Source organism: Leopardus geoffroyi, chromosome C1 (genome assembly GCF_018350155.1).
Source record: "Leopardus geoffroyi isolate Oge1 chromosome C1, O.geoffroyi_Oge1_pat1.0, whole genome shotgun sequence".
Classification (NCBI taxonomy): Eukaryota; Metazoa; Chordata; class Mammalia; order Carnivora; family Felidae; genus Leopardus; species Leopardus geoffroyi.
In genome coordinates, this window is record NC_059328.1 from 184,668,975 (window position 1) to 184,679,818 (window position 10,844).

The 10,844-nt window shown below is 37.5% G+C and overlaps 1 pseudogene; it reads left to right on the forward strand.

The window, feature by feature from the left end:
* The first annotated feature begins 4,535 nt into the window (after positions 1-4,535).
* On the forward strand, positions 4,536-5,173 carry LOC123596928 (annotated as a pseudogene).
* Positions 5,174-10,844: the final 5,671 nt, after the last annotated feature.

Below are 10,844 nucleotides of genomic sequence, written 5' to 3' on the forward strand. Positions count from 1 at the left end.
TCTGCTTTCTCACTGTCACAGCAGTGTTGAATAGTTGCAACAGAGATCTTGTCCTGTAAAGTCTAAAATAGTGCTTACTATCTGAAAATAGTGCATTACTATCTGAAAATGTTTGCCAAATATTGGTCTTGGATGATCAACAAAAGAGTAAATCAAACCCTGATTTACCTAGTAGAACAGCTGAAGTCAATAGCCACATTGACCAACTCCTGGGTTAGTGTCCTTCCTTTGTCTCACACCAGCCCCCTCCCCCTGCCCTGTTGTCCCTTCCTATGCTGATCAGCTGACACTGGTTAAATCTGGGGCTTGGAGGAAGAAGGGGAAACATTTTTCAACTCCAACTTTGTCTGTTTAAAAGACATTTGCTTTAATGCAGTTCTTCTAGTGTTGCAAGTGCTTCCTATTTTACTATTTTATCACTATGATTTCATACTTTTGTAAATAAAATACTTATTTTTAATATCTATTTCTTTCTGAATAAATAAATATAAACTTAGTTGGCTGTGAGCCACACTATATGTCAGATATGGACAGATATGGTCCATCATGAGTTCCAAAGATTTATGATTTTAACAAGAGTAGTATTGTGAAGCTATGTGTAACAAGAGATCTTTGGGCTATTGAAACCACAATACCGCTTGCTGTCCCTGGAGAGACCACTGACTTGACCAACGACTTGACCTTCATTATCCCAGTGTGTCTCACCTGCATAGAGTTACCAAGGGTATTTGTTAAAATGGATTTTACACATAAAATGTAGATTTACAAAGGCTCATTGAATCAGAACTTGTGGGACATAGGGCCTATGAACTTGTAGCAAGTATGTTTAATCAAATATTAAGAAATCATCGTGACTTTCCATGTGACATTGGATAGTCTTTGGGCCTCATTTTATAAAATGAAGGGTTTAGGTTCTATGATTTTATGTAATATATTAAGATTGGTTGTTTTTTCATAGTGCAGGAGACTCTAACGTGAAGGGGGCAGAAACAATAATTATTCCTTTAACTTTGTTGTTTGTTTAAAAATACACGCACACATCCCTTTGTGCTGAAAGCATTCTAATGCACGCACTTTTGCCATGTTTTTGGCAATGGGAGTCATTTATGGCAGGACTCCTGTTTATACACAAACTCTTGGGCATCAAATGGAGCATCCAGACATGTTCTAGATGAAAGCATCCACCCTGTACCTGCTGCATTAGCTGGTGCAATAGTGGGAAAGCCTCATGGGACACCATAAAGATGGAGTGTGCTATCTGATGGGCGCTGCAGATGTGCTCAAGGTTGTCACAGTGAACCATGCAGGTGGCTTGCTTCAACTGAGTGCACCAGATGCATATCCTTACAAAAGGTTTCTGCTACCAGCGATGAGTCAGATTGGTGACATGGGAAATAAACAACACCAAGACTCTCACTCAGCTTGTGTTTACTGACCAATTTCCACTCTCTCTCTCTCTCTCTTTTCTACAGGAACTCCACAAGTTGCTTGGTGGCCAAAAGTTTGGTAGTTTCTATAAATACTTTAAGATCAGAAAGTGTAGGAAGATATCCACAAATTAATGGCATGGTAGCTAGCTAAGAAGCAAAAGTTGAACTACAGAAATTATGTTCCCATTATAATATTTCCAAATAGATAAAATTGCCTCTTTAATGTCTTTGTAGTACAATGTGGGTCATCTTGCTAAACCATCTTTTATAGAATGTTTACTTTTCATGTTTCACTTCTTGCTGCTTAGGCCTGTACAACCTCTTCTTCTATGCCTGCTGTTTTCCTGGATGTTTTAGCAGGAACACCTTAACTCAAATATGACAAAACCTCTGTCTGCCTGCCAATGGAAAATCAGTTGCCACAAGGCAGACATGTGGTAAAAGGAAGGCAGAAAAGAACTTGGACTCCTAGGTTGCTCTTAAATTACTGCCAGCTTGCACTCAAACTTTTCCAGGAACAGACTGTGGAAAAGACTTGGTGTGTGTTCTTGCCGATGAGCATTTCACAACATAGTCTCCATGTACCAAGCCTGCTTCCATGCAGATCGAAGCAGAGTCTGGTGGCGAATGGGGAGTTGGCGACCTCTCCTCTGTCCACATGAGTACTCCTCACTGCCCTCTTCATTAAGATTCAGAGAATCCAAGATGAAGGAAGATGGAATGAATTCTGAGATCCTAAAAAAGAATTTTCCAGACAGAAAAAGATTTCTAAGGTACTGTTAAAATTAGGAACATTTTCTAAGTAATAATACCTAAAACAAATTAGGTACATTAGTTTGCTAGGGCTGCCATACCAAATACCACGGACTAAATGGCTTAGCAACAGGAATTTCTCACAGTTGTGGAGGCTTTGAAGTCCACAGTCAAGGTGTCAGGTTTGGTGTCTCCTGAGACCTGTGTCCTCAACTCGCAGATAGATGCTTGTCTAGTCTGTGTCATTCCTCTGTGCACATGGTCGTTCCTCTGTGCAAGTGCATCCTTGTTGTTTTCTCTTTTTGGGTGTCCAAATTTCCTTCTCTCATAAGGACACCAGTTGCATGGGGTTAGAGCCCAGTCCATTGGCCTCATTCTAACTTAATCACCAATTTGAAGGCCCAATCTCCAAATATAGTCACGTTTAGAGGTACTAGAGGTTAGGGCTTCAACACATGAATTTTGGGGGATAAAATTTAGCCCATTACACTAACACAGATTACTAGTAGCCCATGAAAAAGATCTAGCACAGAATGATCTTGACTTTCTAATAATACCCAATTTGGTTTTGGCTTTTCTAATAAGCCAAATGTACAGGATTTGAAAACTCAGCCTTAATTTTTTTTTTTTTTTACTCTGACTCCATGGGCTGCATTTGTTGATAAACTTCCGCCTTGCCCTGTTTATTTGATGAGTTTCCTTTTTGCAGCTTTCCTAGAGTAACTGGAAGTGACATACTTGCATCCACTGACTGTTCTTTTGTCCTACCTCAGCTGTCTTTCCTGTGGTCACACCTGTGACCTCATCCACAACAGGAATGAATACTGCTGAAATCTTGACTCCTTGCATCCACTAGTCTATTATAGACATCTCATTCAGTGATTCTTTGACCTTATTGAGATCTTTAGCCCATTGGCCTTACTCATTAACAGTCCTCCCTTCCACCTCCACCAGGTTTCTCTTCCTTTCCTATCTGGCTTAAGATTCTAAGATCCATCACTAGAATTACTTTTGTTCCCTTTCTCTCTCCAGGGTTGATAGAATTACAATACTGGTAAAACCAAATCCTCTGTTTCCTGCTTCCCTTTCCCCCCTAGCAGCTATAGAAAAGTGAAACTTTTTTTTTTACTGTTCTCACTTCAGAGTCCTAGCATGTAGAAAGAATAATCCTCTCCACCAAAGATATCCATATCTCAAATCAGAGAAGGTGATGTGATGTGATGACTGAGGCATGGCAGAGTAGGAGACGTGGCAATGAAAATAGGTCAAAGATTTGATGCTACACTGTTAGCTTTGAAGGGGGGTGGGGGGAGGGATCATGATCAAAGAATTCAGGCAGCCTCTAGAAGCTGGAAAATGTAAGGAAATAGATTTTCTCCTAGAGCTTCCAGAAGGAGTGTGGTCTTGCTGACATGTTGATTTTAGCCCAGTGAAACCCATTTCAGAGTTTTGACCTCTAGCATTTAAGATAATAAATTTGTGTTAAGCTTCTATGTAATTTGTTACAGCAGCAATAAGAAACCAGTTCAAAGGACAAACCTCAAATGGCCACTGAACACTGTGTGACATTTGTACCTTCCAGTATGCTTGGTTTTCTATTCTCCAAAATAGAGTTCTTTTCTATTCTCCAAAATAGGAGTTCTTCCCACCTTAGCAGCTAACATTGCCTTGTATTTCATTGAGAACCTGATTCCCATTATAACTGATACATGTATTTACTTGCTCAACTCCTTGTATATATAATCAGTATTCCAACCTCATTGCCACATCCTTTATCCTGCCACATTTTTGGCCCCTGGCCATGCCACTATCTTCAAGGAAAAGGGATGGAAGAAGAAGAGGAAAATCAACACTGTATTTAAAAAAATTAATTTAGCTTAATTTAATTTAATTTAATTTAATTTTAGAGAGCATGAGCAGGGGAGAGGGGCAGAAGGAGAGAGAGAGAGAATCTCAAGCAGGCTCCATGCTGATTGTGGAAGCTTGATCCCAGGACCCTGGGATCATGACCTGAGCTGAAATCAAGAGTCAGAGGCTCAATCAGCTGAGCCACCTAGGCACCTCAACATCCTACTCTTCGATGTTAATTGAGTGTCTGCCTGTGTTATAACATATCTGTAGTATATAAACCCAAGCTTCTTCATATTTGTATGCAAAGAACAATTCCTGCTTTAATATTAAAACTTATTTTTTTAATTATAGTCCAAAGAAGTAGTGCTTTTGTGTAAAGGAATTACTTTCTGAACAAAGACATTACAAAAAATATGAACATAACAAATTCTTTCCTTTCGGGCCCTCACAGATTGTGGTGTTGCCATGGGTCACTGCCCTGTCTGGTATTACTGGTATTGTACAAACAAGTCATATCCAAAGTCTCACTTCTGCAGAGATATACCTGATGTGAAGATCTACATCTTTGATATGGAATGGAAGAAGGCAAAAGTGATGAGTTTTTACACCATGGCCACATGGTGTCAGATGAATATGAACAGCTCTCTCTTTTGAAGCCCTGGAGGCTTCCTCTGTGCCAACAAGTACATGGTGAAGAGTTGTGAAAAGATGGCTTTCACATTCAAGCACGCCTCTACCCCTTCCAAGTCATCCATATCAACAAGATGTCATCTCCTGCTGGGACCATACAGACAGGTATGTGGGGTGCCTTCAGAAACCCCCAGGGCAGAGTAGCTAGAGTCCATATTGATCAAGGCATTATGTCCATCCTTACCAAGCTGAAGAATAAGGAACATGTGGTTGAGACCCTACATAGGGCCAAATGCAAGTTCCCTGGCTGCCAGAAAAATCACATCACCAAGAAGTGGGGCATTACTAAATTTAATGTAGATGAATTTGAAGACATGATGGCTGAAAAGTGGCTCATCCCAGATGACTTTGGGGTCAAATACATCCCTCATGATGGCTTCCTGGACAGATGGGAGGCCCTGCACTCATGGGAAACTTGGCACTGCCCCCTTATTCATGCCCACAGATAAATCTTATTTCCTGTTAAAAAAAAAAAAAAGGATATATCCAACGATAATCAGTGACTTGAACTCTTTACCATAATGACAAGCATAAGTCAACATAATACCTGTGCCTGTTACATTAATTTTGGGGTTTTGTATTGCTTTTAATAATAATTTAAAAAATTTATTAATGATTTTTATAGAGTATATAAGTGCATATATGTAGTTTGAAAAGCAACAGATGAACACATGTATATATATATATAACTGTACATATACATATATATGTATATATTAAAAAATTTATAAATTAATAAATATGTATATGTGTGTATGTGTATACACACACACACATCTAGTTTAAGAGAGAAATTCTGAAGATTCCCTGTGTTTCTACCTCATGGCAACCTCACTTCATCCAGGTTAACCACTGTCCTGAAATTTGTGTTAATATTTTCCTTTTCTTTATAGTTTTACCACCTGTACAAAATGTGACCAGACATCTAGTTCACCTAAGACAATCCTGGTTTAAGAATGTTATCCCTGAGTAATTATTAACAGTATTCCTTTTTACTGTCAAACATCCTGTTTTGGATGATCTAAATTATATATGGACACAGACTTTATGTGTAGATTGCTATACAGTGGGTTACTTAGTTTAGAAACTCAGTGGCAAAGAAGAAATCTAATTTTGTAAGAAAAGGGCATTATTTCCATAGTTAGATAAAGACTCCCAGAGAGTCTTGAGGTCATGATTTGGCTTCAGTGTGTATGAAATTTCAGAAGTGCATCTTTTGGAGAAGTCAGTGGAAAAAGCAGTTAGTTACTGTTGAGGAACATAGGGCTTATCATTGTCTAGGCATTTGCTAGGCTAAGTGCGGGTCAGGTTGTTAATCATATTTTTAAATTCTCTTTTAAAATTATTTTTAATATGTATTGAGGAATAATATATCTACCATAAACTACATGTATCTTAAATATATACCTGAGGAATTTTAATATCCAACATATTCCTGTATCCATCACCCAGATCAAGATATAGACACTTCTAGCCCCAGAAGACTCCCTCATGCCTCCTCCCACACAGTAGCCCCTCTCAAAGATGGCTATTCTGCTTATAAGCAGTGATTAGTTTTATCTGTTTTTGAAATTCATATAAATGAATTTGTCTAGCTGCTTTTGCTCACTGATCACATCTTTGAGACTCATGTGCTAGATATCAGTTTATTCTTTTTCTTGCTGTGTAGTATTCCATTGTATGACTACACCACAATTTTTTTTAATGCATTCTACTGTTGATAGGCTTTTATTTTTAGTATTTCCAACTTGTTCACTCTTATAAATGAGTACCAATTTCAGTACATCATCAGCAAAAAAAGAATTCTAACTCTTCTATATCCTCATTTTATTTTGTATTGTCACTCTTAATTTTAACCACTCATAATTTTTTCAACAACGATATCTCAAAAGCCCAGTGAATTATAAAATTCATAAAAGGAATTCCTTAAAACAAAATGAATCCCTCAAATGTTGTTAGTCACATTATCAATTATTTTCAAAATTTTACTGTTTCAGAAATTTTGATCAAAATTTTGTTGAGAATTATATATAAAGATATTTACTAGAAAGGAAGAATAAATAAAGGAATAATGTGTTTGCTGAGTTTGAATCATAACTTTTTTATAAGCCTATGTTAATCTATGGACCACGATGTGTCCCCTCAAGATTCATATATTGAAGTTCTAACCTCCAGTGTAACAGTATTTGGAGATGGGACCTTTGGGAGATAATTAGGTTTAGATAGGTCTGGAGGGAAGGGCCTTCATGATGAGATTAGAGCTCTTATAAGAAGAGGCACCAGAGGGCTTGCTCTCCCTCCCTCTCTCTCTGTCATGTGAAGACACAGTGAGAAGGCAGTTGTATGTAGCCAGGAAGAGAGCTCTCACCTGTAACTGAATCTGCTGGAACCTTGATCTTGGACTTCCCAGCCCCCAGCACTGTGAGGAATGTCTGTTTCTTAAACCACCAAGCCTGTAGTATTTTGTTCTAGCAGTCCAAACTAATACATTAAAAACTGATATTCTACCACATGACTTCATATAAGATGTTGCATAGACAAATATGTTTAGAATTTTCTCATATAACAGGTATGATTATTTCCAAATGATCCATCTTTAACAGGAGTGTGAAGAAGCATTTCTCTTTCCAATTTCTTGATTATACTGAATTCTACTTGGCCACAGACAAAAAGGTAATTCCATAGTATTTAAAAGTAGGCCAAGAGAAGGTAACATTCCTGTGACAGATCGTTAGGCCAAGGAGTCTGTCTCAGGGAAAGAAATGTAAACAATAATTGACTGTAGAAAAAGAAATACTAATGCTTTTAGAAAAGAAAAAAGTTGGAGAAAAATTGGGAGACCAGCAGTTTTGATTGTCTTGCAGAAAAATCATTTAGCAAAGTCTTGGGAGTGAATTCAAGAAAGCTCAGAATGGCTGTGAGCCCAATGAAAAGATACTATTTCTGTGTAATCAGATTAAGCTTGTTACTATTTCAGTGCAAATTCTGAAATGGGAAACTAAAAGGATTTCTATTTGAGACATCAAGTGCTGGCAATGGAAGCTGAACTAATCTCAAGTGGAGTAACTATAGAAAGTCATTCTGAAAAAGGATTTATTTTCTCACTGAAAAGATGTGCTGAAAGAGAGGACCTGCCTTTGACTAGGGATATAAAAAGAGAAAATGTAGATAAAAATTCAGGAGAAAATTATACTATTTAAGTCAAGATCACTGTATTTAATTAATTGACATAGCACACATTGATAATCTACCATGTGCCAAGTATTGTGCTATGTAATAAGGTATATGTGTTTAGAATCATTGGATGATTAACTCAGGTGCTTAAAGTTACTTGAGAATATGTACTACATTCCCTGGGAGACTTGCATTCATCCTCAGAGTCAGACATATCTACACCTATTTGCAATACTTGTGGGGGACCTGATCAAGCATAGAGTTACATGAGTGATCAAATTGCTGAGGTTAGCATTGATTGTTTCTCCAGGGTACTGCTTCATATGTTTATTCAAATAAATAAAGCATATGTAAAGTACCCTAGATGTGGCTAGTAAATGCTCACATTATATGTGTGAGTAGTAATCTGTATGAATAGTCATGAGTGATCAGGGGATTTTTTGATGGATTATCAAAGAGAACATTATTAACCAGTAGCTGGTGATAGAAACTGTCATGTTAAGGACCCCCAGTTATTCCATTATAGGCTTTTATACCTATAATTCATGACTAAAATTTAGTTACCTATTTTAAATAACTCATTAAGCCAACATTCACTGAGCCCTTTCTGGTTACTGTGTTGAAGGTCAGGGATACAGAGATCCATGAGAGGTGTCATTTTTGGAGGAGATCAGAGTCTAATGGTAGCAGCTAAGTGGGAAGATAATTATTGTATAATGTGATAAGTCCTTAAAGAAAGTAAAAGCAGAAGTGGAACTGCAGAGGAGGAAGTGGCCAATTGCCCAGGATATCAGAAAATAATTTAAATAGGAGGGGATATTTTGGTGATGAAACTGAGGCTGAACACATCCCAGTGAGCAGGTGTGCTGAACTCCAAGTCAAGTGCTTGAGGGTTTTCTTTTCTTTTCTTTTCTTTTCTTTTCTTTTCTTTTCTTTTCTTTCTTTCTTTTTTTTTTTTAGCATCTTTACTAAAGATGAGCAGAATCTGTACTCAGAGCTCTCAAATAGTGAACTTTTTTTTTTTTTGAAGTGCACTAGCCTGACCAACTGTTAGGCTGTAACCAAAGTTCACTGCGAATTTTAGAAAATGGTTGTAATTAGTCCCTCTTTCCACCTCTCTTGATTCTTACCTGCTAGATACGTAAATATATTTAGGGAGAGAGTATAAATTACATTATGGGCATGCTTCTGGACTCAAGCAGAATTATATCCATATTTCAGTTCAAAATAGGAGAAAGTGTACTTTTAAATCTGCTGCTTGGCTACAGTAACATTTAATAAGTGTGTATCAATTCCCATTTATGTATATATATATATATATATATTCTAAACAAGTTTAGGACTATAGTACAATTTTCAATCTGGAATAAAAGGACAGATGTAAGTGTTTTTTTTTTTTTCAACGTTTATTTATTTTTGGGACAGAGAGAGACAGAGCATGAACGGGGGAGGGGCAGAGAGAGAGGGAGACACAGAATCAGAAACAGGCTCCAGGGTCTGAGCCATCAGCCCAGAGCCCGACGCGGGGCTCGAACTCACGGACTGCGAGATCGTGACCTGGCTGAAGTCAGACGCTTAACCGACTGTGCCACCCAGGCGCCCCAGATGTAAGTGTTTCAAGTCTAACATAAAAAGAGCAATGATGGGAACAAGAAGACTATCATTAGGTCACGAGGTGTAAGTAATCTAAGATGGGTTGGTGTTGGCCGTAAATTGACTGGCAATTATTCTCTCAGTTTTTGCTTATCTGAGAGTCTCTTAAAATTTCTCCCTCATTTTTGAATAGTAGTTTTGAAGATATGAATTACTGGTGGACAGTTTTTTTTTCCTTTCAACACTTTGAATATGCCATTTCTTTCTAGCCTCAGTGGATCTTGTTGAGAATCCTGGTCTATAATAACTTCTCTCTTGCTGCTTTCAGGATTCTCTTTTTGTCTTTTTGGAAATTTGAGTATAATGTGTGTATGTATGGATCTCTTTGAGTTTAATTCTACATGGGTTTGTTGAACTCCTTGGATGTGCAGATTAATAGTTTTCATCAAATTTGGGTTTTTTTGTTTTTTTTTTTTACTATTTCTCCAAGTATTCTTTCTGCCTCTTTCTCTCCTTTTCCTTCTGGGACTCCCATTATGCATACATGGGTATATTTGATGGTGTCCCACAGATTTCTGAATCATTATTCATTTTTCTTCATCCTTTTTCTTTTCTGTTCAGCAGGCTGAATAATCTTATTTAACCTGTATGAAAATGTTTTGATTCTTTCTTCTGTCAGTTCATGTATTGTTAAGTCCCTCTAGTGAATTTTTCATATCAGCTATTGTATTTTCAACTCCAGAATTTTTATATAATTTTTTTCTTTCTCTTCCCTATTTGGTAAGGTATTGTTTTCACACTTTCCTTTAGTATTTTAGACATGGTTTAGGTTTTTTTTTTTTATGTTTAAGATAGCAGATTGAAGTGTTTTTCTTGTAAGTTCAATGCCTGTGTTTTGTTAGGGGTAGTTTTTACTGACTCCCTCCCCACCCCCCGCCATCCATGGCCTGTAACTTCCTGAAGCCTCTGTGTGTGTGTATGTATGCCTGTTTTATAATTTTTTTTGTTAAAAATGAGACACTTAATATAATGTGGCAACTCTAAAAATCAGATTATTGCCCTTTCCTTTTGTTGTTGCTGTTTGTTTGTTTAGTGACTTTCTTAAGCTGATTCTGTGGTCTGTAGTCTTTGTCATGTGCAGCCACTGAAGTCTCTGGTTGATTTTCTTAGTGGTCAGCTAAGGATGGGACAGAGATTTCTTTAAGTGCCTTGAATCAGAAAGTCTCTCAGCCTTTGCTGAGGAACTCTGTATGTGTGTTAGGGCATGACTTCAGTACTTTATAGGCAGTTTACAACTCTCCCTTAGCCTTCACTTCCTGCTTGTGAATAGCCTCAATGCATGTTAGTTGTGAA